The sequence below is a fragment of the Lissotriton vulgaris genome, chromosome 1_1 (assembly GCF_964263255.1).
Source record: "Lissotriton vulgaris chromosome 1_1, aLisVul1.2, whole genome shotgun sequence".
NCBI classification, from domain to species: domain Eukaryota; kingdom Metazoa; phylum Chordata; class Amphibia; order Caudata; family Salamandridae; genus Lissotriton; species Lissotriton vulgaris.
The window spans coordinates 150,884,958-150,911,514 of NC_141685.1; positions in this window are offsets into that span (position 1 = coordinate 150,884,958).

Here is a 26,557-nt window from a genome sequence, read left to right on the forward strand (position 1 = left end):
CTGAAGGTATTCCGAGCACTCTAGTGACAGATAATGGCGTTCAATTTACGTCAGATACAATGAATGAGTTCTTGTCTGAGTTAGCCATCTCACATATAAGAACACCTTTCTACTGTCCCAAAGCAAATGGCATGGTGGAAAGGGCAAACAGGATGTTGAAGAACTCTATTCAAATGGCTGTTTCTATGCATGAACCGGTAGAGGAGGCTATTAGGAAAACACTATGGTCATATCATTCCTCTCCAAATGCTGTGACAGGAGTATCCCCGTTCGTATCCCTCAAAGGGAGGAATCCGGGGTCTAAGCTTAACCCCAACTGGTTGAATGGAGGTAATCCGGTGTGGGTGGACAGAAAGTCGGTGAGTGACAAGGTGGAACGACATCAAGTGGATTACAAAACCAGGAACGACCAGAAATGGGGCACCACTAGCAGGAAGTTCCAGGTTGGACAATGGGTGGTAGTCAAAAGGCCAGTGATTGGACGTGCAAAAGTGTCATCTTTCTCCAAACCTGCAAGAATACAGAGAGTGAACAATAACTCTCTGGTGCTGGAAGACGGAAGCACATGGAGCATAGACAATGTAAGTGCCTGCCCCGATGTTTGTGTTCCAATGGCCACTGGTGAGGAAAACCAGGATGGCATATGGCTGGATAGTCAAGAGACCAGAGGAACCAGGGTGCGCCAGCCACCGAGTTGGCAAAAAGACTATGTAACTTAAGGCTGCGTAGTAGTTTCTCTTCCAAAGAGGAATGGTTGTAAACTGTTGTTATTTCCGTACAGAAGGGAGATGTGTTGTAATCTCCGTTTTACTGGTTGCCTATAATGGTATGTCCCAACACCCCTCCCCTTTCCGTGTTATCAGAGCTCTGGAATGTTAGCAAGGCGTTTGTGATAGAACGTTGGTGTGAGGCGGCGGAGTGCAGAGACCAAGGCGATTAAACCAGCTCTTCCTCAACTATTGCATGCTGTGTTTATTTCAACACTTATCCTGCCACCTGCAAGGTTTTTGGACAACTCTCGAAAGGGAGTTACCTTACATTGAATGATCGCAGCTGCTGTCGCATGTTGCCAGGAATACCATATCTAGTAACTGTGTCAGCCAGGTTCACTTGCTGTATGCAAGTATTGTTTCCTAAAACCAAGACAGCCGGGAGTCGCCACTTTGGCCTTCACTGAACCTCTCTTCTATACAAATTGATACTTTAAGCAGAATGAAAGCCATTCTTTTGCAAAAAACAGTGGCACTGACCTCGGCCAAAGAAACCTATGATCTGCAAGTTGCAAGGACTTCTGCAGAGTTACATGCCCTCTTAACTACAAATTGCCCTATACATTTCTCAGAAATGTTAAGTCGTATCTTAAACATGTCTGATACGAGTGGTATTCTACATGTATTTAAGACCGTATTTTCTGGACTGTTAGCACCTTTTGAAGCAGTCCTAGTAATATTTCCAAACTTTGTGCACTCTGTGTTTGGCGGATTGCCTCTCATTTTGGGACTCGCTGCAGGAATACTATTTTTGCTTCTATTGCTGCACCATGGCAAGTCATTTACCAAACGACACCTAGTTCTCCATGGAGACAAGTCTACTGGCGATGAAGTGTCGTGAGCGCATCGTCCAAATTTTGGGACTACCTTGTCTAAGAGAATTAAATACCACATGGTTTCTGTCATTCAGACCAATTTGGCACGATTGCATCCTACCTGTTCTATGCTGCCTGCTATGCGGAGAAGAATAAGTGTTAGACACATGTCTCACACTCCCATCAGTCATGCCAACGGATGTTGATACTTTGCTTGAACCAGTAACGGCCCATGCACTGTGCTGTCCCCAGCGGCTACCGATTCTGATGACAGCATTCATTGAGATCTCACAGACGCAAAATGCTACTGCTGTAATTCATGAATTTTTATCTTGTGTTCTGATTAACTTGGACATATTATATTTGTCAATCTGTAACTTGGAAGATGTTTTTCTGTTATAAAACCGAATAAAGTTTGTTGCTAATAATCACTAGGGGATTCATTTACAGGGTAGCATGGTATCCCTCACACTAACTCCAGGAGTCACAGTCCACACAATGGACATGCTTTGTTCCCCCTACTTCCAACCTTACATGTACCCCAATCACCTGCCCAAACCTCTCCCTGCTGATGCCAATGTGGTCCTCCGTCATCCCACAGACCATATTTTTGGCCGCTTTGAAACTGCCCATACAATAAAAATGCTGCAGTTGTAAATACATATCAACTACCATTTGTTGTGTTTGAAACATTTTATTGAATAATGAAAGCTAATAAACATAAGCTGATTATTAAAGCAAAACAAAACGTCAGTCGCCATGCACATAAGAGACAAAAGTAGTACATAAAAATCAACATACTGTAACACAGCAAAGTCATGTAGAGCACAATTCCTAATTTCGGGCAATCTTTAAAGTTTAACAATAGAAACGTTCATATTGAACAGGAAAGGAAACAAAGAAGGTAGGATACAGTGATTTCATTAAAGTAATGCTTCCTACATATAGAAAAACAAATACTAATTATTTAGCTCAAGCAATCAAGTCCTCACATTAAAATACTAAGATAAATATATTGAACAATGAACATTTCATATGTAATTAGAATTCAATTTGAATATTTTACCCTCCTCAGCATTATTTGACTCATGATTACAACCTGAATGCTTTCTGGAAAGGAACCACCTCTTGGGGTTCAAAATCACATCTTTTCCAACAATAGGATTCAAATGATAAACTTGAATTTCAATTCAATTTATTTATTTAGGCTATTTTGGGGATCAACAATTTGAAATATATACAAAATCCATACACTTTTGTAAAATTGTCTCCTAAACTTGAATTCCATCCACTTTTTGATTAAACAGTTCCCATTCCAGCAAGCATCACAAGACCACTTGTTGTTATCTTCCCAATTAGTGATAATTTTTCGGCTGGCAATAACAATAAATATGTTTAGAATTTTACCTCCGAAAGCAAAAACATGACATTTCTGAATCATGGTGCACAATAAAATGTAGGGACAGAAGGGCATCTTTTGGTGTAGCATTCATTAAGGTTTGACCAGGCTTGAAACTAGAATTCCGGATTTTTTGGACATTTAAATGTCATATTTTTGAAAGAGTTCTAACAGACCCAGCACGAGCTCCGTGAAAAATAGAAGATGACTGAATTGTACTTAGAGAAAATGTGCTGATAAGTAATCTATTGATGTAAAATACAGTGGTCAGGTAATGCTTGAGGATCTAATCTATTCAGATTTTAACTCCATAGTTTGTTCAATCAATTGACTGAGCATAATACTTGAAGGTCCATCTCTCAGATCAGTTCTATTACAGTTTTAGTTGCGATAACACTAATACAGATCATTGATAAATAGATTTTAAAAGCCATGGGTGGAATTGATCCTTGGTCTAAATCTAGATTATTGTCTGCAATGGAAACCAGTAAAAACAGATCAAATCTAAAATCATTGAATATGTTTATTATAGTGGTTTAGAGTAAACCCAGAAGACACACATTGTTCCTGAAACTCAGAAAATGTATCTAAAGATTATGATTACATCCTATTTGATGTCCAGAGACTGCTTTAGCTGCTTTCCTGTTTAAGTGATAACATTTGCAAATATATTTACCAAAACATTAACGCTGGATGTCAGAAATTCTGTCTTTAAGTATTGTGTAAGGGTTATGTGTGATGGTTTTTATTTGATCTGAAGCAACACTAACACTAAATAGGTACATGCACCGGTTATCATTCAACTAACAATATTAGCAAACTTAATTTGGAGGGAATTGAGAAAAATTGCCTCATGTTTTATTGTTAAAAAAGTCTACTGGTTCAGTAATACACAGAGTTTGCAAATGCTAAACCCCTTTTTGAAATGTACTAAGCCCATTTAACAATTCAGAATTTGGAAGGGGAATGTTAATATTTTCCCTTCTGAATATTTAATACATTGTTAAGGTATGTATTGAGCTTTGAAACCATATGTGGACTGAAAAACAGTAACAGGAGGTAGTAACCCAAGGGGACATTTGTGAATCTGAAAGAAAAATGGGGTGCATTAATAAATGCCTTTATTTAAAAGCTATCACAGACAAAGTAGTGTGCTGACTCTACAAGCAACCACTTTTTACCAAATGGATTATTAGTACATGAACCTCAGTATTTCCTCTATTGCTGAAATTTAGTCTCTAATATTTTTGTAATGTCGTGTAAATATTTGTTCCTGTTAGTTCAGAATTTCAATATTGTCATGAAATGTACCTATTCTTTTTGTCAAACATATTGAAATGTCTTTATCACAAATATTGGGACATTCTAAAAAGTGTTTTCACTCTCTAACTTGAAGCTTCCCAAGAAAAATACTGACGCCAGTTCCTGGTTTCTCCTAGATCATTTAGCTTTCTCACTAAAAGAAGCACAATATTGATTTGAGAGAGGTGATTATTGTAGTCATACGCACAGGGGTTAGTTTAGAAAAGACCAATTCCTTAATCTTTCGAAATAATACTTGGAAAAGTTTATGTTCAATAATTTCAGATAACTTACTGATAAAGATATCAGATAAAGATCCCCAAATTTCTTATACCTTGTGGTATCAAAAATATGCTAGAATTAACATTCTAGTTATATTTGCGATGATCAACTTTCTGTTATTTTAACAAATTTTGTCAGTGCACAGAGTATTTTCCCTACATAGATCACATTTCATGCAATGGTCTGTGCTTGAACATACAATGAAGGGGTAAAAATGCATTTCTACCACAATCAAGAAACCCTTGGGTCTCTGAGGATTACTGTTGCAAATGAAGACCTAGCTAAGATGAAATATCCCTTTAAAAGGACAATTTCCCTCACCCACCATAGTTGGCATGCTTCCTTATTGGGAATCTCCTTGCACCATGAAACAACCCCCTCACTGAGAGGGAGGAGTTCAGGCATATTTTGTTATAGAGAAAGGTATACTAAATACAACAATAATGAGCTCAGGGTAGTGGGGGAAGCAGAGTGAAAGTTAAAACTTGCTAAAGGGTATGTGGTTTCCATTATTTGTACAACCCTGGGCCAGGATTAAAAATAGGACACTGTGGGAGAAATATATATGCACTGTTAGAGTCAATAAGAGGTCAACATGTTTCAGCCTATTAACCCTCCAAATAGGTGTTTGCGGCATTCTTCAGGACTTAATCAAAAGTTCTGCCGCTCAATGTACTCAATCAATAACAAGCATTGTCATAGCCAATAGGTCTCGCCTTTGGGTCCTTATAAGTGTTTAGCCATGCATATTCAGTAACAATGTGAAATAATTACTATTAAAAAAGAAGACTATAAAGTAACTAAGCTAGACGTGACTTTATAACTGGTTAATCAAACGTTTCTGGAGGTTTAGTATATATAAACAACTCCTTTTTTCTATGGTGTGTCATATAAAGTTGATGCTTTAAATTTTGGTGAGAGTACACAACGTCAAAAAATTCAATACTGCTTTTATATTAATATACCTTAGAAAGCTTGAAGTGAAAGACAATTCTAAGTGGCATTTGGTTATGAGTAGGCGCTAATGACTATTTCCGGATGACAATGTAATTAGCATTTTTTGTATAAGATGTGTTAAAAGTATGGGTAGGGAAAATGGCTATTTTGGCCAAAGGCTGCCCTTTCTATATGCATGCTAGTTTTAATTTGTAAACAGAATCACAATTTGTTATGTGGTACACTGTAATGTTAGATGAATCTGTTTTACCCTTCTGATAAGCAAGGGATGACGATGAACCATTTTTTCGTCCCTGGTTTTAAATGGATTCAGGTTGGAACAGAAGAGGTGTTGGTTGACTTTACCTCAGAAAATGGTTGTTTCCCGCATGCTGCTTTCATGCGACTTAAATCCCTTCAGAGGAAGAGGCAGTTGCATGCCTGCATATATGGCCAGATCAGTACTTGGCTGTTTCGGTTCTCCTGATAACTGCTGTTTGTCACAGTTCAAACAGAGGCCTGAGGGGCCCACAGAACAATGATTATTGCTGTTTTCCACAGTCCAAATAAACGGCAGAGGTCACATTTCCTTTCTTGCCTTGGGGCCCAAGGCACACTGCCTAGGCCACTGGTTAAGGATGCAGTGGGGAAGAAGTGGCGAGACAGGTGGATTATCTAAACAGCTCGACAATGACTTCATGCCTGGGTATTAAAGTATTCATTACAATTAAAGAATTAAGCAGGAATAGATATCATAATATAGGAAGGCCTATGTACAAATGCAGCTCGATTAGCGGCTGCCTTTAACTTCTCACCTCTCTTTACAGTTTTATATTAGATGCAGACATAAATCGTGACCTATGAATATGTTTATCTATCTTTAGGTTCAAATGACCCATCTTTTCTATATGCACGTATCAGACAGGTCGGAAACGCCTAATGGCTTTAAACTTGATAAAGCCACATTAATCACTGGTCTTGAAATATAAATGGCAGCATTAGGCACGCAGAGGTGTATTCTACGTAATCGCATTATGTTCAGGGTACGGGAGAGTATTTAGGGCATAAAGCACTTTGACAAAAACATTTCTGCCACCATAGAAATTCAATCTTCCTTGTCCTACCCTAGTATACAAGTAGTACCACATTCTTTGTATACCTGAATTAAATAGGCACACAAAATAGTACCATATTTAAAGTCCCAGTTCAGAATTACATGGAAGGTGCACTGTCCCAGACTACTCAACGGTGCAGTTTTCAGTGGGTGCTCTCATCCCACACAGGGGGGAGCACACCAGATTATGCTGGAAAAAACATGTGGTGCCCCAACGTAGGCGCAGTTGTAAACCACCAGTCTGCTTACATAGTAAAGCGTCTAGCAGCTATTAAGTTAGGTGGCACGTTTCTCCTGCAGGTGGTTGGGGTCTGTCACCATCCTGTCAGGTGGGGGGTATACAATCAGTGCGCCTCCTGACTGCTTCTTTGCCTTTTCGCCCGTGTCAATAATACAGTGCAGTCCTTGGAGGAGTAGTCAATTTGTATTCATGAAAGACACTTGTGTTTCTCGGATGTGTAATCCCCAGATGATGCCTGAACTGTTCCCCAGTGGGCTATTTGTACATCGTATTGAAGTGCATGGTCTTATGAGGACTTTTAATAATAATAAAAAAGATTTAGTGGAGTGTTTATTGCCCTCTATGTCACTCTACTTCTAAGCACCGAATACAGCTTGTACAGTGCTTACTGTCATCTGATCACTTACATTATGCTTATTATGCTTAATATAAATAGTGCACAATTTAGGCGTTTGTGTCTGTCTACAACGTGGACAAGAAAAAAGAGGGAGATCCCCTATATGCCAATATGGGACAGGGTAGGATAATGTTAAATGATAAATATCACCTGTATGTGAAAGTCTAGAATTGCACCAATGGGAAAATTGCAATGAATAAGTATAGGAATGTTGTTGTTGTTGTTTTTAAATAAATGTGCAATGTTTATAGGTATAGCTCGAGGTCTTGTTATGAAGAAATCTATAAACAGTGTATAATTGTGGCATTCTCTTTTTAGTGATTTTAAAAAAACCGTCCTGAAGAAGGTGTGACACACTGGTCAAGACACCGAAACGCTGCGTCGACTCTTTGGTTTTTATTGTAATGTTTTTGTATGACTATGCAATATGTGATGTACTGTAACGTGATGAAATTTTAATAAATTACTGTTTTTAATACATACAAATATAGAAAATCTTTTTTTGAATGCCACAGGAATTATATCTGTTTTGTTTTAGTTTAAGTGTGTTCTGTTGACCTCGAGTAGTTAACTGATTAAGTTTTTTTGGTTTGTACTGTAATTGGGGTCCGGTCGAATGACAGGACCAGGTGAGACACAACAATAGTGTTGATGTCGCGCTAGGTCCTTTGAGAACAAGGGGCCGTGACAGAGGGCACTCCCTGGCAACTAGGGACTTTCTTGTGTTTTAACATTGCCTACAACGTGGACCTGATACAAATAGCAGTACCTACAAGGTGGATGGTACAATTCAACAAGAGTTTAAGATACTCCAGCACAGATGACTTTGCATCAACATTACGGGGCATCAGTATTGATGGCAAGCCAACTTAAAACTTATCAGTATTGTATACATTATTATCAGAGACTAAACTTGCCTCTTGGATACAACTTTACAACGGAATTTTATTATTTTGTGTACAGTTGTGTGTATACAATAAAACAACCTCCCCACCATAATTGATCTATCTATTCATCTTTTTGGGATCTGTAGTAGCATGCTACTCGCCGAAAAGCACTTCAACACTTCATCAGGGGTAGCAAGCGCTATATAAATGCAAAACCTTCCCTCTTCTATCCCCCCACAATCTTTTTTAACCCAACTAACAGACCAACATGTCCAGCTCTCATATACATTTTATATTTCCCTATACTAATTCACCACTAATCATTTTTGGATCCTAGAGTAGTGTGCTACTCGCCGAAAAAGCGCTTCAAAGTTCGTATGGGGTAGTAAGTGTTATGTAGATGTAGATGTAGATGTCCATTTATACCGCGCTAGCAATCGCTCCAGGGAGCATCTCGGCGCCATTAAAGGGTCAACCAGGTGAAAAAAGTTGCCTTACTGCTTAAGGAGACTGAGACCGGAGTCATACTAGTGCTCTGGCCATTGAGTCTGGAAGGTTGTAAATCCAGGTTTTCAGTTGTTTACGGAAATCAGATTCCTTGTCCAGGGCTCTTAATGGGGTGGGGAGCGCATTCCATGCCTTGGCACCCAATACCGCTAAGGATTTACCCCCGCGGGTCTTGAGTCTGAAACCTGGAATGGTCAAGAGATTAGCATTTGAAGACCGTAGTGTGCGGTTTGGACAGTATTTGACACATTTTTTCCTCAGGTACATTGGGCCTGAATTATGCACTGCGCGAAAGGTGATTGTCAGTACTTTGTGGAGGACCCTTTTGGTTATAGGCAGCCAATGTAGTACATTGAGGGCTTTAGTTGCTGAAGATTTTCTTGGCCATTTCAGAACAAGCCTTGCCGCCGCATGCTGTACCATCTGGAGTTTATGGGTAACCACCTTATTGGTACCAGCATACAGGCTGTTGCAGTAGTCAATGCGGGATGTGACTAATGCAATCGTGACAGTTTTCCTAGCTTCGAGGGGCAGTAGGTCAAAGAACTTTCTGAGCATTTTTATTACCCCGAAGCAGGTGCCTGCCACTTTTGCCGCCTGATGTTTGAAAGATAAGTCGGCGTCAAACTGTACCCCAAGGTTACGAGCCGAGGAGGTAGTGTGAGGTGGTATTTCCGCATTCTCGGGCCACCACAGTCTGAGGATGAATTCGTTGTTTGGGCCTATGGGCATGATCTCAGTCTTGCCTGTGTTACATTTTAAGTGGTTTTTCCGCATCCACTCAAAGGTGGCCGTCAAGCAACACTTAAGTTTTTCTTCCCAGACCTGGTTTTCTTTGTCCATAACCAGGATCAGTTGAGTATCGTCGGCATATGCTATTACATCTATGCCGTAGGACGATATCAGCTGTATCAGGGGTGCAGTATAGACATTAAACAATGTCGGGCTCAGACTAGAACCTTGAGGTACTCCCGTTGCCAGTGGCTTCTCACTGGAACGATAATCCCCCAAGGTCACCACTTGTCGCCTGTCACTAAGAAAGTTTTTTATCCACTCTAAGGCAATACCTTTGATGCCAGATGTTATTAGCCGGTCTATTAAGATAGCATGTGAGACCGTGTCGAAGGCCGCCGACAGATCTAATAGTATCAGGACGGCCTTCTTGCCTTGGTCTAAAGCTGAGCGGATGGTTTCAGTGGTGAACAGGAGAGCCGATTCGGTGGAATGCTGAGTCCTAAAGCCAGCTTGATTAGGGTGCCATGCCTCATTCTCTTCCAAGAAGTGTGTCAGCTGTTTGTTCACTGTGGACTCAGTGATTTTGCACAATGCTGGGAGTAGTGAAATCGGACGTAGATTAGATAGTGTGGTGGGGTCGGGGAGTTGTTTTTTTTGTAGGGGTTTTACAGCTGTCAATTTCCACTCAGGGGGGACGTAAGCAGTGGACAGAGAGTTGTTGACGATAGTGTTTATGTCCGAGTTAACAATATCAGCAATAAGATGAAGGAGTCCTATAGGGCATGGGTCGAACGGCGATCCTGACTTAGTAGCTAGGATAGCCCGTTTTGACTCCTCCAGGCTGATTGTACGGAAAGCCGTAAGCTGAGGGACTTCCTGCCTAATATTTTCGTCCTCATGAATGTGTTCGAGGGTGGGAACCTCAAAGTCCTTCGTCAGACCCTTAACCTTTCCCTCGAAGAAGTCTGCGATGGAATCACAAAGTGATTGTGAGGGAGGGATGTCCTGCAGGAGACATTTAGGTTTACTGAAGTCTTTAACAATATTAAAGATTGTTTTCTGTTTACTATTAGCTGTTGCTATAGCTGATGTATAGTACTTTGTTTTGGCTTGTTTGATTAGTGCGTGGTATGCTTTCTTGGTCTTTTTATATTTACAGCGTTCTGTGCTTAGGTAATTTTTCCGCCAGCTACGTTCGGCCCGTCTAAGTTCCCCCCTGTTTATTTTTTAGCTCTAGATCAAACCAGGGGGCGGATCTCTTTTTATTTCCGGGTTTACGCTTGCGTCTACCCTGTCCAGTCATGTTTTTTAGTTCCGTCATCCATTCCCTAAAGGTGTTTAAATTTGGGGGTCCTATTGACTTAGGTTTGCACTCTGTGGCTATAGATAATAATTCGGGGTGCTTCATGGTGGCTTTCCAGTCCTCTTGTGTGGGCTGATTATTTTTACCAATATGCTTATTGTTGGCGTTTGATTCTGGTATGATTGAGAAAGATATCAGTACGTGGTCAGTCCATGTTTGGGGTTTCAGCAGACCTATTGATAAGGTATCTGAGTTGGTGGCAATACAATCGATCGTGTGTCCCGCCTCATGGGTGGCTGGGGTATCACATATTTTAAGGCCCAGCACTTCCATGGTTTCCCTAAAGGAGGCAGTGGATGCCTCAGTTATGGACTCCAGATGAATGTTCACATCCCCCAGCAGGGTAAAGTTTGAGTATCTGAGTATCAATGGACTTAACGCTTCTCCCAGGCTTCCCAAAAAGTCAGTACTAGTGCCGGGAGGGCGGTAGATGAGGGCCCCAGAGAAAGAGAAGTTGTCGTGGATTTTAAGACTGAAACCCATCCCTTCCGCATCCTTTATGTCATGGAGTTCTGTCATTACACACCCAATGATATCTCTGTGTATAATGGCCACTCCCCCCCCCCCGTTGCTCGTTACCTCTGTCCACCCTCTGGATGCTATACCCTGAAGGTAGGGCATGTACCAGATCAGGAGTGCACCAGGGTTTAAGCCAAGTCTCAGTAATAAAGAGACAATCTAGGTTATCATCTATAAGGAGGTCATGTATGTGCAGAGCATGTTTCGGTAAGGACCTGGCATTAATTAAACCCGCCTTTATAGTATGGGTGGAAGCAGTAGGTGTTGTGAGGGTGGATACCTGAGACCATGAAAAAGCGTTATGACATTTATGGCAGCTCACCGGACCTGTCCAATCTGAAGGGTTTAAGTTGTGGCGCTCACAATCAGCGACTGGTTTTAATGCTAATAGTTGTTGCCTGCTGTAGTATCTATTATTGGTTCCAGCAGAATCCTTTGCCCTATGCCCGGCCCGTGCGCGGACGGGCGCAGACGGGCAGGACTCTGGCTTGACTCCGGCGCGAGTCCGGCGCGCCCGCTGATCGCGTCCGCTGCGCGGAGTCATGGCCATCTCTTTTTATAGCGCTGCCTCTCTCCCTAAGTAAGGATCGCCCTACTCAAGATGGCCGCCGCAATAGTTCCACCCTTTCCAGCATCTCAACAACCCTAAACTCGGCTGTATCGACTGTGGGGGGTAGCGCTATGCAGGAGGAGTGCACCAATCGATTAAAAAAATTCAGTGATTATTAAAATTGTAAATCTAAATACATTACAATTACTGTTTACATCGGGCTGCACTAACACGAGGATAGAAGTAGAGTGCGGATTAGAGTTTATCTGCCCAGAACAAAGCATACTACAGAAAGTGTGTGAACAGTCTATATGTTGTGCACCTGGCAGAGAAAAACCCAGCAGAGGTGGGAAGAAGGTAGGTAATCTGATGGTCGGACCTATGTGGAAAGAAGCAATCACTTTGGGCAGAAAAGAGGGCTTACACGGAGGACTACTTTGTTCGGATGGACAGCAAGAAAGGGAGGTCTGGAAGATAAGCCTGAAGCTCACTCATCCTGCAAGCAGAGGTGATGGCAAGCAAAAAAGCAGTCTTCAAAGGAGGAGAAGAGTACAATTATGTAGGCGCTCAAAGAGACCTAGCACGACCTTCGAGTGAAGATGCCATTTGTGATCCATCATGCACTGGCGGCTGAGTTTGTCCGTCCTTGCATTCAGTGAACCTGTTAAGTGTTGAACCACCAGAGATATACCCTGATGTTCCAGCCATGTCCAAAGGCAAAGAGCCTCTTGACATACGGTCCACGACCCCACCCTGCCCTGTTTGTTGCAGTACCACATGGCGGTGGTGTTGTCCGTGAACACCTGCACCACTCTTCCTTTGACAGAAAGAAGGAATGCCTTCAGTGCAAGACGAATCGCCTGGAGCTCCAGAGGGTTGATGTGGTGCCTGGACTCCGCCAGAGACCAGAGGTCTTTGATCTCCACCATTCCCATATGGCGGCCCCAACCCAGGAGTGACGCATCTGTCACTACTGTGAACTCAGGTTGGGGAAGGTAGAGGGATCTGCTGTTGACCCAATCCTGGTTCGTGAACCACCACTGCAACTGACTTGCAGTCCCCTCCGAAATTTGAACGTCATCGGAAAGATTCCCCTGGTGCTGCGCCCACTGAAACTTCAGGTTGCACTGCAGAGCACGTATATACCATCTGGCATGATGCACCAGCTGGATGCAGGAGGCCATGAGGCCCAGCAGCCTCAGGGTCATTCTCACCGAACACCGGGATGGAGGCTGAAACATCGGTATCATATCCCGAATATCCTGGACTTGCTGCTAGGGAGGATAGACCCAAAACTGTGCTGTGTCTAGAACCGCTCCGATGAAAAGGAGCTTATCGGATGGAATCAGGTGAGACTTCAGCACGTTAACTGAGCACCCCAGCAAATGCAGGAAGCCCGTTGTAGTCTGGAGGTGGGAGCCTTCAACAGCCAGTCGTCGGGATAGGGGAAGACTGGAACCCCTGATCTGCGCAGATGAGCTGCGACCACCACCATCACGTTCGTGAACACCCGGGGAGGGGGGGGGGGGCTGGTAAGGTCAAAGGGGAGCATGGTAAACTGAAAATGTGTGTGGCCTACCATGAACCGTAGGTACTGCCGGTGGGCAGGCAAGACGGGGATGTGAAAGTAAGTGTCCTGCAAGTCCAACGCTACCATCAAATCTCCAGGTTTGACGGCAGATAAGACGTGAGCCAAGGTTAACAACTTGAACTTCTCCTTTAGGAGAAAGCGGTTGATGTCCCTGAGGACTAAGCTAGGATGCAGGCCTTTGTCATTTCCTGGGTACCAAGAAGTAGTGGGAGTAGCAACCCCGACCTACTTCTGGCACAGGGACGCGTTTGACAAAGAGATCCATAACTTCCTGGAAGAGAAGGGCCAAATGATTCTCCGACATGGGATGAAATCACCACAAACTGCATGACCCTTACGCACTCCGCTGCTTGCGGAACTCCGCATAGACCGCCAGTTTTTTTGTCACTTTGCGGAGTTCCTCACTGAGGAACTCTGCATAAGCTTAATCTTATCATGAAAAAATAGATATCAGTCATATGTTAAGAAACAAGGGTGAGTAGAAACCTTTTGGGTGGAGTAAAATTTAAGACATTATTATTGTGATTTTTTGGGCAATTAGTTGATTTTTGCAAGCACTAACACTTCTCTGTGTAAAGTAAAGACCTTGAGAGTTTTGTAACTTTCAAATACTCAAATTGTGGATTCTGTTTCAATGAAAAATATTTCCAGGCCTGAAATTTCCTTGGAGGTTGCATGCGGGCAGCCTAAGTTATCCTGCAAGAGTTTCTTGATGAATTCTATTGCAACTACAATATGTGCTCTCTCATGTAAAGTCAGGTTGTTATAAGCTTTTCTGCAACTCAAGATACGCCTTACTTTTCACCTGGTGTGGATGTATTTCTCATGTTTAGTGAAATCTCCTTTCTGAGTATAACGGTTCTGGCTTTCCCCTCCTGTATATGGCTTTAGTCCAGTGTGAATTCTCTCATGTGAAATGACATTGTATTCAAGACTAAACCTTATCTGACATTCAGAACACACATAAGGCTTTTTTCCCCCTGTGTGAGTTCGCTCATGTCAAGTGAGAAGTAATTTGTAACCAAAACATTGCTTGCATTTCGAGCACTCCTAAGGTTTTTTCCCAGAGTGGGATCTCTCATGAAGCATAACACTGTCTTTCAGATTCAACCTTTTATGGCATAAGGATTTTCTCTAGTGTGGAGTTTCTCATCGTGAAATAGCATTTTTCTCTGCAGCTTTTCTGGCATTCAGAGCACTCATAAGGTTTTTCATCAGTATGGAGTCGCTTAAATTTAGTGAGGCTGTGCCAATCAAATAGGAATTTCTGGCATTCCCAGAAATTGGTAATGTTTTCCCCCTGTGTGCGCCAGCTCATGTAGAGTGAGATTGAGTTTAAAATGCATGCTTTTCTGGCATTCGGAGAACTGAATTATTTTGATGGTGTGTTTTCTTATGGCGCTTCTAACCATCTCTACCTCTGAATCTTTTCTGACATTTAGAGCACTGATAATTTATTTATATAGTGTGGATTCTCACATGTTCAGTGAGATGAGATTTTTGGCTGAAACATTTTTGGCATTCGGCGCACTGATAAGGTTTTTCCCCAGTGTGGGTTCTTATATGCTGAGTGAGACGATATTTTACACTGAAACATTTTTGGCATTCGGCGCACTGATAAGGTTTTTCCCCAGTGTGGGTTCTTATATGCTCAGTGAGACTGCTTTTTACACTGAAACATTCCTGGCATTCAGAGCACTGATAAGGTTTTTCCCCTGTGTGGGTTCTTATATGCTGAGTGAGACAGCCTTTTTGACTGAAACATTTCTGGCATTCAGAGCACTGATAAGGTTTTTCCCCAGTGTGGGTTCTTATATGATGAATGAGACTGTTTTTGTATATGAAACATTTCTGGCATTCTGTGCACTGATAAGGTTTTTCCCCAGTGTGGAATCTCAAATGTGCAGTTAGAAGTGATTTACGGTTGAACTGTTTTGGGCATTCAGAGCACTGATAAGGGTTTTCCCCAGTGTGGATTCTTGTATGTTCAGTGAGTCTGCTTTTGAAACTGAAACATTTCTGGCATTCAGAGCACTGAAAAGGTTTATCCCCAGTGTGGGTTCTTCTATGCTGAGTGAGACTGTTTTTGCATATGAAACATTTCTGGCATTCTGTGCACTGATAAGGTTTTTCCCCAGTGTGAGTTCTTGTATGATCAGTGAGACTGCTTTGATCACTGAAACATTTATGGCATTCAGAGCACTGATAAGGTTTTTCTCCAGTGTGGATTCTCATATGCACAGTGAGATAAGATTTATGCCTGAAACTTTTTTGGCATACTTTGCACTGAGAGTGGTTTCCCCCAGTGTGCATTGTGTCAAATTCTGTGAGATAAGATTTATGGCTGTATCTTTTTGGCACATGTAACTTTTTTCCCCAACTTAGGTTATTTTGCCTTGATTGAGGCGGTTTTGAACACTGAATTTGTTCTCACAGTCCGTGTTTTTATAAGGTGTATACCTAGAGTTAATATCTCTACATTTAGTTTTCTCTTGCTTATATGCCACAGTAAGAGTGAACCCGATTTTAGAGTTGGGCTTGTTTAGATAATGTTCAGCATTTATCTCTAAAAGAAGTTGTGTGTAATCTTCTTAACACTTCAATTGAGCAAAATATGTCTGAAAGCAGCCCTGTAACACCTGTCGAAATATTTCTAGCAGATAATAGTCTTTTGGTTATAGCCTATCCGGCAGCAACTTATTTTGTGACTGAAGATTTTCTCAAATCTATTTGTATAGGTTCTTAACAATGCAGTGATAAGGTGTTAGTCTGATATTTAATGATTAAACTGATAAGTACCTTTTTGCACTGACGTAATGGCAGTAACTGAGGGCGTTAGAACGTGCAGAGTACTATTGTGGATCACGAGTCTCAGGACATCAGTTCCTTTAACCCTTTCTATGTTTGGTGTAAGGTTAAGGTTTGTAGTTCTGAAGACGAGGATTTATTTACATTACCTATAGCGCAACTGTGCTCATTTAATCCATTTTTATCTTTAACAGTTTTACATATCACTCATTCACAGCAGATACTGTTGAGGCAATTTACATAGAATTACAGAACAGTACACAATAAAAAATAAACAAGAGTGAGCAGAGTGGGTCGTGGTCTTCTACCCAGAGTCAGATAGTCTCAAACTTGCGTAACTGGTTAAAAACGGTTGTTGAACAAAGGTGATTTTCCAATCTTTTGGTTGTTAACGTGTCAGCTTCAGAGTCTTCTCTTAGCATCTTTTCTTTGATGGTCTGCAGAAGAAACCTTTTGTTATAACTTTCTTTTTATGCAGTGTGTGCTTCCTCTCTGGAATTACATGATGTTTTAGATAAAGGTTATTCTGTACACAGATATGGTTTTGCTCTGGGTTAATGAAATGCTAAATTAGAGACTTCACTTACAGTATAGTACTTTCCTCAGCTCCCACTTCCTCGACACACCTAGATTTTGGAAATTGTTTAAACGTAGAATGCTGGATGTCCTTCAGTTTTTCAAAATAATCCTTCTAATGGCACTGACTTCAGTTGCCTGGTGCTAAATCTTGCTTTCTTCGTCAGTAATTTCAATCACCTATAGTATCAAAATTAAATAGTTAATACATGAAAAATTCCCAAAATATAATTTACAAGCCAAATCAATGCAGAGTTGCAGAATTTTGAAAATGTTGAGCTGTTTTTCAGACAGAGCAGAGTGTAGAATGGTAGCCTGAGAGTACTTGGATGTAAGAGTGAGGATTTATAGAATTTTCAACATTTTATTAAGCTCACAAAGGATACATGCACCCTTTGGACTTGTAACATTGAATTCCAAAGGCAGAAATTAAAGTCATATGCACTGGCACCAAACAGATCTTTAAAAAAGGATACTATTAATTAATTTTTAATGTAGATTTCTGGGACGGGAATTTCCCCTCCACGGACAACAGGCGTTTCCCCTGCCCTGAGTTACCACCTACTTGTATCTGGTATCGTGACTTTTGAGTTTGGTCTCTGCCGCACACAAATCTATTGTGTACTGCGAGGACTATGCCTAGACATATCCCGCAACTATGTCCAGAGCATGAATCAATGGCAATGAAATGAAGGAGTACTTTCATGTGCTCATTTTATTCCACCTGATTATCAGTTGTTAGGTTTTTCTGCACCTGGATGTACCGGGTGCAGAAAAACAGGACTCCATTTTTTTCCAGACAGGAAAATAAGACTGAAAAGACGCACAAGACTCTGGGTGCAGCAGAAGCAGCCAAGACTCATGCTGTTTTTTTACAAACTGGGAGAAACACACAATTCTTCCCTTTGTTAGACATTTCTTTACCCTTCCCTCCCCTGCTTCACCCATCGCCCCCGAACCAACCACATGCATTTATCTACCACCTGCTTAAAACTAGTGGTAAATAAAAGCAGAAAAACACTATGAAATAGTGAATGGCATGTGGTTTGACAGGCAGACAAATCTGTTCCTCGTGGCAACTCCCCTGTCCATGGCGTCAAACTTGTGACTGCATGTTACTGGGTTAATATACCACAAAGTTTTTTAAAAAACAATTACATGAGATTTTTCTGCCACCCCAGTACTATGCAACTTCTAACAAGGGACTATGAGAGGTCTTGGACCGGTCCTGTGACCTGGAGGGTCACACCAAGTGTTCCCTTATTTAAGGCAGAGGACTGTCATGGGTTTAACAGCTAGAGCGGTGGTGGCAAAGCACCCTGTTGTAAGGGTCAATAGCCTGATGAGATCTTTGCATCATGGTCATTGGAGTGGCGTCCTGCTGACACACCTATGTTTATTTTTTTTGTTTTTTGTTTTTTATTAGCAATACATGAGTATTCAACTCACAAGAGTACAAACAAATTAAAGTATAGTGAGTACATGCGTCTTAACCATCACACCACATTTAAGCATATACATTTAACTCGGACAGTTCCATAGCAGATCGACTTCTTCTAGTATGCCCAACTTTAGTACATAGAATTAAACACAACAAAAATAAATTTGCCATTCAAAAATCCAAAAAAGATAAAACAGGACCCCAAATTTGTACGCCCAGCTTTCGCTTACGCCTGCCTTTTAATGCATACAAACTATACTCAATTAAATTAAATTTAGCCTAGAACCTAGCCCTCCAAGCCTCAAACTATGGGGGATCCCTTTGTTATCAGCTTGAAGCTATACATAGCCTTAATACTGCTGTTGCTAAAAAATTCAAATATATAGCATTCCTTGGTACACTATCAGCATTTACCCCCATCTCTACACCCAACAAAAGCTGCGTAGGCGACAAATCAATAGGTGTTCCCAAAATAGCAGTTAGAAATTTATCAACATGCTCTAATAATTCTTTTAATAGTGGACACGTGCATAAGATATGCATCACATCTACATCAGGGTTTTCACAGCAAAAGCATTTCCCCTCCTGTCCACCACCCTATTTGGCAATCTTATGAGGTGTCATATACAAATAAAAAATAGTTTTATAATGTTGGGCAGGAAGGTTAGCAGTCATAAATAATCGACTAGCTAATTCAATGGAGGTCTCCAAACTAATATCAGAACATCCTAACCTGCTTTCCCACTTACGATTATGTTCTTCCAAATCATTGGATCTTGTTTCTAACATACAACTATATAACCCCCCTATTCTTACTGCTTTTCGGCTAGCTTCAATAAGAGAATTAGTCTGAATATTCCACCGGGCAGTGAGGAGATAGTTCCTAATTTGTAAATATTTTAAAAAATCTGCCCGGGTATATGGTATTGTTCCATGATCTGATTAAACGATTTCAGACCCCCTTCCGTATACAAATCCCCCACTATTTTTATACCCTTTCTCCGCCAGTTCTGCACTGTCCTATCCCAAAATACACTCAGAAAGCAAGTAGCAACAGTTAATGGGGTATACCAGGAGACTTTCTCTATCATGAACATTTTCTTAATAGCTTTCCAAACCTTCCAAGCTGCTAATACAGTCTTGAATCTTGTGCGCTTATAATAGCTCCAGTCTAGGTGAATGAACAAACAGTTTTTTGCATCTGACCCCAGCAACATATGATATATAGCAGGAGATTCAGCAGCCACACTTGGCCCTATTCCAGTAAAGAGTATATTCATATGTTGGAGCATGCATGCTTAGTAGTAGAGTGTAAAGTCCGGTACAGACCACCCCCCAACCGCTCTAGGTAACACCATAAACCGTGCAGCTCTGCGGGCCTTCCCTCGTGCCCATATAAAGTTCATACATAATGACTGTAATTGTGTCAAATGAGTGCGTGAGACTTCAAGTGGAACACATCTAAGAAAATACAGTATTTTTGGCAGGATCATCATTGTCAGCATATTGCACCTGCCAACTAATGACAGATGCAAGCATTCACACCGATCAAGCTGTCTACACACCCCTTGTAAAAGCTTCCCCCAATTAGATCCTTTCTCAGTACAACCCTGGCAGGAATCTCCGTTCCACATATAAGCTTCTTCTTTCTGTGCCGCGTGTTAGGAAAACAAGATGGGGAGGCAAGGCCTTTTCTAATCTGGCCCCCAAATGGTGGAATGCTCTCCCTTTGGAAGTAAGGTCCCGCCCCACTCTACAAGCTTTTAGATCTGCTCTGAAGACCCACCTTTTCACACGTGCATACCTGTAGTGGTGCTCTGCAAACTTTCTGATCTGTTTTTGATAGGCGCCTTGACACCTTCGGGTTTAGTTTGCGCAATACAAATTGCAAATAAATAAATAAATAAATAAACTAATGCTGGTGCCGAGGTCCTTAATGGCACTCCTAGATATGTTACTTCCTGTGAGACCCTTGGGTCATTAAAACCCCTAACATTATGGCACAAGATTTGCGTGTTGGCGGTGTTTAATTTATATCCCGAGACAGACCCATATTCTGCAGCGAGATGTTCTACTGCCTGTATTGCTGCTGCAGGTTTAACGGAAAGCACTGCAACATCGTCTGCGTAAGCCAGAACCCGATATTGTTGCTGCTGAACAATAACAGGCTGTATTTGTGGGCTATGGTCAAGCATTTTCAAAAAAGGCTCTATATACAGGGCATATAATAATGGGGAGCAGGGGTAGCCAACTGGATGAACTGCAATTTGCTTAAATGGTGGGAAGACGGAGGTTCTGGTTTTGGGCAACAAACCTGATCTCTGGAGCCCGAGACACTGGCCTTCAGCTATGGGTGCACTGCCGGTTCCGTCTGCTCATGTGTGTAACCTTGGAGTGATTATCGATAGGTGGCTATCTATGAAGAACCAAGCCAACAAAGTGGCAGCCACCTGCTTCACCATCTTGCGGTGGCTTAGAAAAATCTTCTGGATGCTTCCTTCAAATACTCAGAGATCCGTGGTTGACGCCTTGGTGACCTCCAGATTGGACTATGGTAACGTGCTCTATCTGGGGTCCACCAAGGCGGTCACACGCCGTCTCCAATTGGTCCAAAATGCTGCCGCTGGGCTCCTTTGCGGTTGTCGTAAATCAGACCACATTGCGTAGTGCCTGAGGGAACTCCATTGGCTCTGCATAGAAAGGAGTGTAAAGTTCAAGGCGCTATGCTACATGCACAAGATCAAAATGGGTGTGGCTCCCCTTTATCTTCAGTTGCTAGTTAAGCCCTATTCTCCTTCCCGCTCGCTCCGTTCCTCTTCTCAATATTTATTCTGTGTTCCCAAGTATGGGGGGTAGTGCTTTTGCCAACTTGGGACCCAGGCTCTGGAACTTCTTCCCACTGGCTGCTCACACAGAGGTCAACCATGCTTGCTTTCGAAGAGCTGTGAAAACTTGGCTCTTTAATCAGTAGATTACACTTTGTTGGGTATCAGGTTACTTTTGTCAATCAGCGGCGGGAAACCCGTATGGGTAGCTGTAGCGCTTTACAAACTCAATAAATAAATAAAGAAATAGCCCTGTCTAGTACCCCACTTTATTACCACTGCTTTTGACTCGAAGCCCAGGGTACAGATCTTAGCGACAGGTTGGCAGTATAGCGTTTGTATTGCTACTATATATTGCTGCCCAAAACCCCGCTGCCGCATTACTTCCCATAAAAAACAACAAGACACTCGGTCAAACGCCTTCTCGGCATCTAACAGAATAAGGCTCAGCGGGTCCCCAGTAGCGTTGGCGTGATCTAATAATGCAATAACTCTACTAACATGATTTGTAGTGCCACGCTTAGGGATAAAGCCATGTTGTCTAATAGACACAAGTGGCGATATTACCGTGGCAAGCCGAGTGGCCAAAATGTTTGAATACATTTTGCCATCCGCGTTTAAAAGAGATATGGGGCGATACGATGCTGGAAGCTCCGCTGGTTTACCTTTTTTCTAAACACAATAATACTGGCTTTGCCCCATGATTTCGGTGCCAATCCACCTTGTGCTCTTTTAAATATTAATAACATATCATCTTTTATAAACTCGAAGAAAGCTTTATATACCTCCAATTGTAATTTATCAGGGCCCGCAGCCTTACCAATTGCAAGTTCCTTAATAGCTTGTTCGAGTTCCAGCAACATAATAGGAGATTCTAATCTCGTTACGTGCTCCTCCCCAATATCTTGCTCACACTGTTGAGATACAAATTCCTTGACTTTCCGGACATCATATTGATCATCCGTGTATAATGCTTCACATAAAACTTCTGAACACCTCCAGTATACCAATCTCATTCTCAACTCGCTGGCCATTACTATCCAAAATGTAATTGATTCTCTCAGCTGCCTCCTTCATCCTTAATTTTTACGCCAAGCACCTACCGCTGGCCTCCCCATATTCATAGTTAAGTCGCTGTCTTACTACGTATTTTTTAGCAGCCTCTTGGCTCCATTGGAGATTTATTTTCGCCTTGATCTTTGACACTTCTACTACAAATGCCCCAATGTCCCTACCCATATGTATGCCCTGAACTAGAGCCTCTTCAGCTCTGACCAGACCCTGATATCGCTCATGTTCCTTTAATGCCTGTTGCTTCTGATTATACAAACCATAACTAAGGGTTTCTCCCCTAAAAGCAGGCTTGAATGCATCCCAAACATACTCAGGATCAGTACAACCCCGATTAATACGAACAAATTCAGCTATCCAAGCCTGCATATACACAATAAACTGCTCATCCAGGAGAAGCTTCCGGTCAAAAGAAAATGCCCTGGGTTTATTCAGAACTGCTACACCTGGAATAGATGACACACCTATGTAATACTCCATTTCTATGCCTGTGCCCAGACTTTGCACTAACATCATGTGCGTGTTTAGGGTGTTGGTGTGCGTAGCATAAAAGCAATGTGAGAGTGCGACAGAGTAAACAGCATCTCCTGCCTGCCAGTTGTGTATACGAGTGGGATCATCTATCCCTCTTTTAAACCCTAGTTCAAAGTCCTCTGTTACCAAGGAATAATGTGCTCTACAAAGTACCCAGGTGCCTGCTGTGCCACCAGGGATGGTGGCAGTCTATCTAAGTTGAAGGGACATCACCTGCAGGCTGAATTATTTAATGGAGACGCTGTGTACCTGTCCTGAAGAGCCTAGAAGTGTGCCTAGAAGCCTGCCTGTCTGGTAAGAAAGGGAAGGGAGGTTGACTATCCAGCAGGAGGACAAGGCTGTCCTGGAAGAAGCAAGGTCCGACACATCCTCGTTATTTGTAGGGCGGGCCGAAAAGCCATCCAGTAGGACCAGCTAGTCTGAGAGACCCCCTCCTCCCCCGCCAAGACTCTCCCAACAGTTCAAGGCAGAAAATAAAACTCTACAACAACGTGATTGTTGAGGCCCAGTTGGACGATTGTGTGCTGCCAACTGCCCGTTCAAGGTTGCATTTGCCAAATTCCTAACACAACAGGGTCTGAATCTACTGGCTTCCTGGAGAGCCTGTGTTGGGCTTTTAGCTGCTGAATTTCTGACTACTCTGTGTCAGAGGCCCATGAGGGACTACAACTACCCCAGTGTTGAACACCCTGTCTGAGCTTACGCCTGTGGTCCAGCCGGCCACAGTGTGGGCTTAATTGCTGACGGTCGGGCCTCCAGAGGGGCTGCACTTACCGACAGGCCAGGTGTGACTGCTACCTTGGGACTGCTGATCTTCAGGCAAAGGCAAAGAAAAGACAGAGTGGGTGCCCTACTGTATGCAGCCTTACATCCAGGTCAAAAACTCTCCACAAAAGCCTGCTGGTGGGTCACTGCTCTCTCGAGTGTTCGGGCGTGCCATTCAAGTGCCGGGAAACAGGAAAGAAACCCAGAGAAGACTGACTCATCCTGTGGAAGGATAAGACGCTTACGACAGAGCATATATGCATTTGGGTGACTGGAGTGATAGAACTGCACCTATACTATATTCATGATACTCCTAAATGCCCCTAGAGGGGAAGAGGGGAAGAGGGGATCAGAACCGGACGCACCTGTCTGCAGCACATGGTAGTCTGGCATGCCTGCACCATCCTTTCACCCAGACTGTCCATAAAGTTGATTTTAGAGCTGTTACGCACATAGCAGGGGGAATCTCAGACCATTCGCTGGTGGAGGTGCAACTCGATGGTCCGGTTGTGGACTTCGTCCTACCCCCAAGGGTTGATCCGTGATATTTAAAAGACAAGACGTTCAAAGCTTGTATGAGAGATAGAGCAGAATTCTATTTTAAGGAGAATGGGCAGTGTTAGAGATGGGATCCCTGGCTGGCCAGGGCTTTCGCCAAAGTCAGTCAGAGACCACCACTCCTAAGTCAGGGCAAGGGAGTTACACGCCAAGATAACCCCTACTCGCCCTCTAGGTAACGTGGCGCGAGCAGCAAGGCTAAACTTGGAGGCGATGTAAGTTAAGTATTTGCGCACGCACCCCAGCAACAACACCCAAGGCCCACCACAAAGGAAACTCCACACAAGGTTATATAAAAATAGCCTTTGTATTACACCAAAACACATTAGATAAAACACACACTTTACACTGTGCCAGAGGCACGGGCAGAATTTACAGGGGGATATTTACAAGACAGGGCCACCTGGACCACTGTCAGGAATCAGCACTTTTAGAAGTAACACTTTTTAGAAATAGCACTTAGAATGTAAAATTACATTAGCACAAAATAGCACACAACCAGTAATCACTGGTAACCAGGACCTCACTAGCACCACCTGTACTAGGGAGAAAACAACCACCTAAGTATCACAATACCTGTAGGGGTGTAAAAACAAAACACATGATGCATTAACATTCAGAGGTGTAGCAATAACATTGCGCAAAACTTAAATCAGTCACCACCTGTGACAGTCCCTGTGTCCCAATGTCAGGGCCTAAACGTAGCAGTTGCCCACAAAGTGCTGGGCAACTGGTTCAGGGAAAGTTAGGGCAACGTTGGAGCCTCTCTGGGCTCAAGAACCACCACTGTGGCACTGCGGAGCTTCTCTGGGCTCCTGGACAAGGAATGGTGCCCTGAGCCTCTCTCAGGCTCTTCACAAGAATGGGCAATGAGCCTCTCTGGGCTCACAACGCAAAAGGCTGGAGCCTCTCTGGGCTCCAAAACGAGGGAATGGCACCCTCAGAGCCTCTCTGGGCTCAAAGAACAAATGGCCCCCAGGAGCCTCTCTGGGCTCCTCAACAAGGAGGTGGGCGTCGGGGCCCCTCACGGGGGACCCTCGAACACGTGGGGGCGCTTCGGTGGAGTCCCCCCTCTGGGGACTCAGGACGACAAATGGCAGCAAGAGCCTCTCTGGCTCGGGTTGGAGTCCCACTCTTGGGGACTCGAATTGCCCAGAAATGCCCACTAAGAGCCTCTCTGGCTCTAAACACAAGGGCGCGAGGTCGCGCTGCTGAGGGGGCAGGGGGGGCGGACACCAACAACGTGTCCCGGCGCCCCTCCCTTCGCTTCTGGCAACACTCACCGGCTCTGGCCTCCAGCGGAGGCGGGTCTCTCCCTCTGGTCCCGGGGCTCTCCTCTCCACTCGGGGAGCCTCGGGGATCCGGCCGGCAGCTTCTCTCTTCCCGGCTCGGCTACGGAGGCGGGACTTCCGGTCGGCCTCTCCTGGGCTGCGCTGGGATTGGCTGGCCGCCTCACCACTTCCGGGTCGCCGCGGGCAGCGCGGCGGCTCGCTTTTAGGCAGGCAGGCGGGCTCCCATGTGATCCGAGGAGTGGGCTCCCTCGTGGATCAACAAAAACGGGCAAAACAACGCGGCAATGAGCGGGGTGCACCCGCACCGCCAAATCGCCACACAAGGAAATCAGATGCCGGGTGGGCACCGGCTGTGCTCTCCAAGCGCTAGCAGCGCTAGAAACGAAGGGCAGGCGCTCCCAAGCGCCTCCAGGACAAAATACAGCGCTCACAGCGCTAGGGGCAAAATCAAGCGCTTTCAAGCACTAGGCAGGCGATTCCAGCGCTCCCCAGCGCTGAAGGGCAGAGAGCAGCGCTCTCAGGCTGCAGGCAAGGAGTCCTCAGTGCTCCCCAGCACTGGAGGACAGGACAAGGCTCCAGCAGGGGCTGGAGGCAGGCAGGGGGGCAAGGCTGGGCCAGAGCCAGCACACTGGGTCTCCAGGTAGGGAGACACCCCAAGTGGCGGTCCTCCTGGCCCCAGCAGCAGCAACAGCCCCCTCTGGCAGGATCCAAAAGCAGAACATTTTCTAAGGGGACACAGCCCCTTCTTTATACTGTAAAATCCTTTGTTTCAAGGTGCAGGGTGGGGGAGAAACCAGTCGCAGCTGGTTTTGAAGTACTCTGTTTACCTCAGCCACCCTCTCTATTCACTGGCAGGGCTTGGGTCATCAGTCGCACCACAGGGGGCGGAGCCAGCATTGTGTAGGGAAAAGCCCAGCCCATTCAGGACACAGGTACACTCCTCCCCAGCCATCAGCATGCTAATCTCCCACTCACCACCGGGGCAGACCCATCCAGCCTCCTGGAGCCAGGCTCACCAGCCTGCTCCAGCCAATCACACGCCAGGCATATTTTACACTAATATGCCAACTCCTGGAAATGGCATTTCTACATATGACACACTCATGCAACACACACCATTGCGAAGCATTCACTCTCACGAGTTCGCACATATCAAATTTGAACATGTACACCCCACGCATCAGGAACTACCAGGGACACATACATTCCCCATGCATTCCTATGGGAGGGCAGGCCTATCTCATCACATGCACTCAGAGTGCGCACGCACTTTCCACTG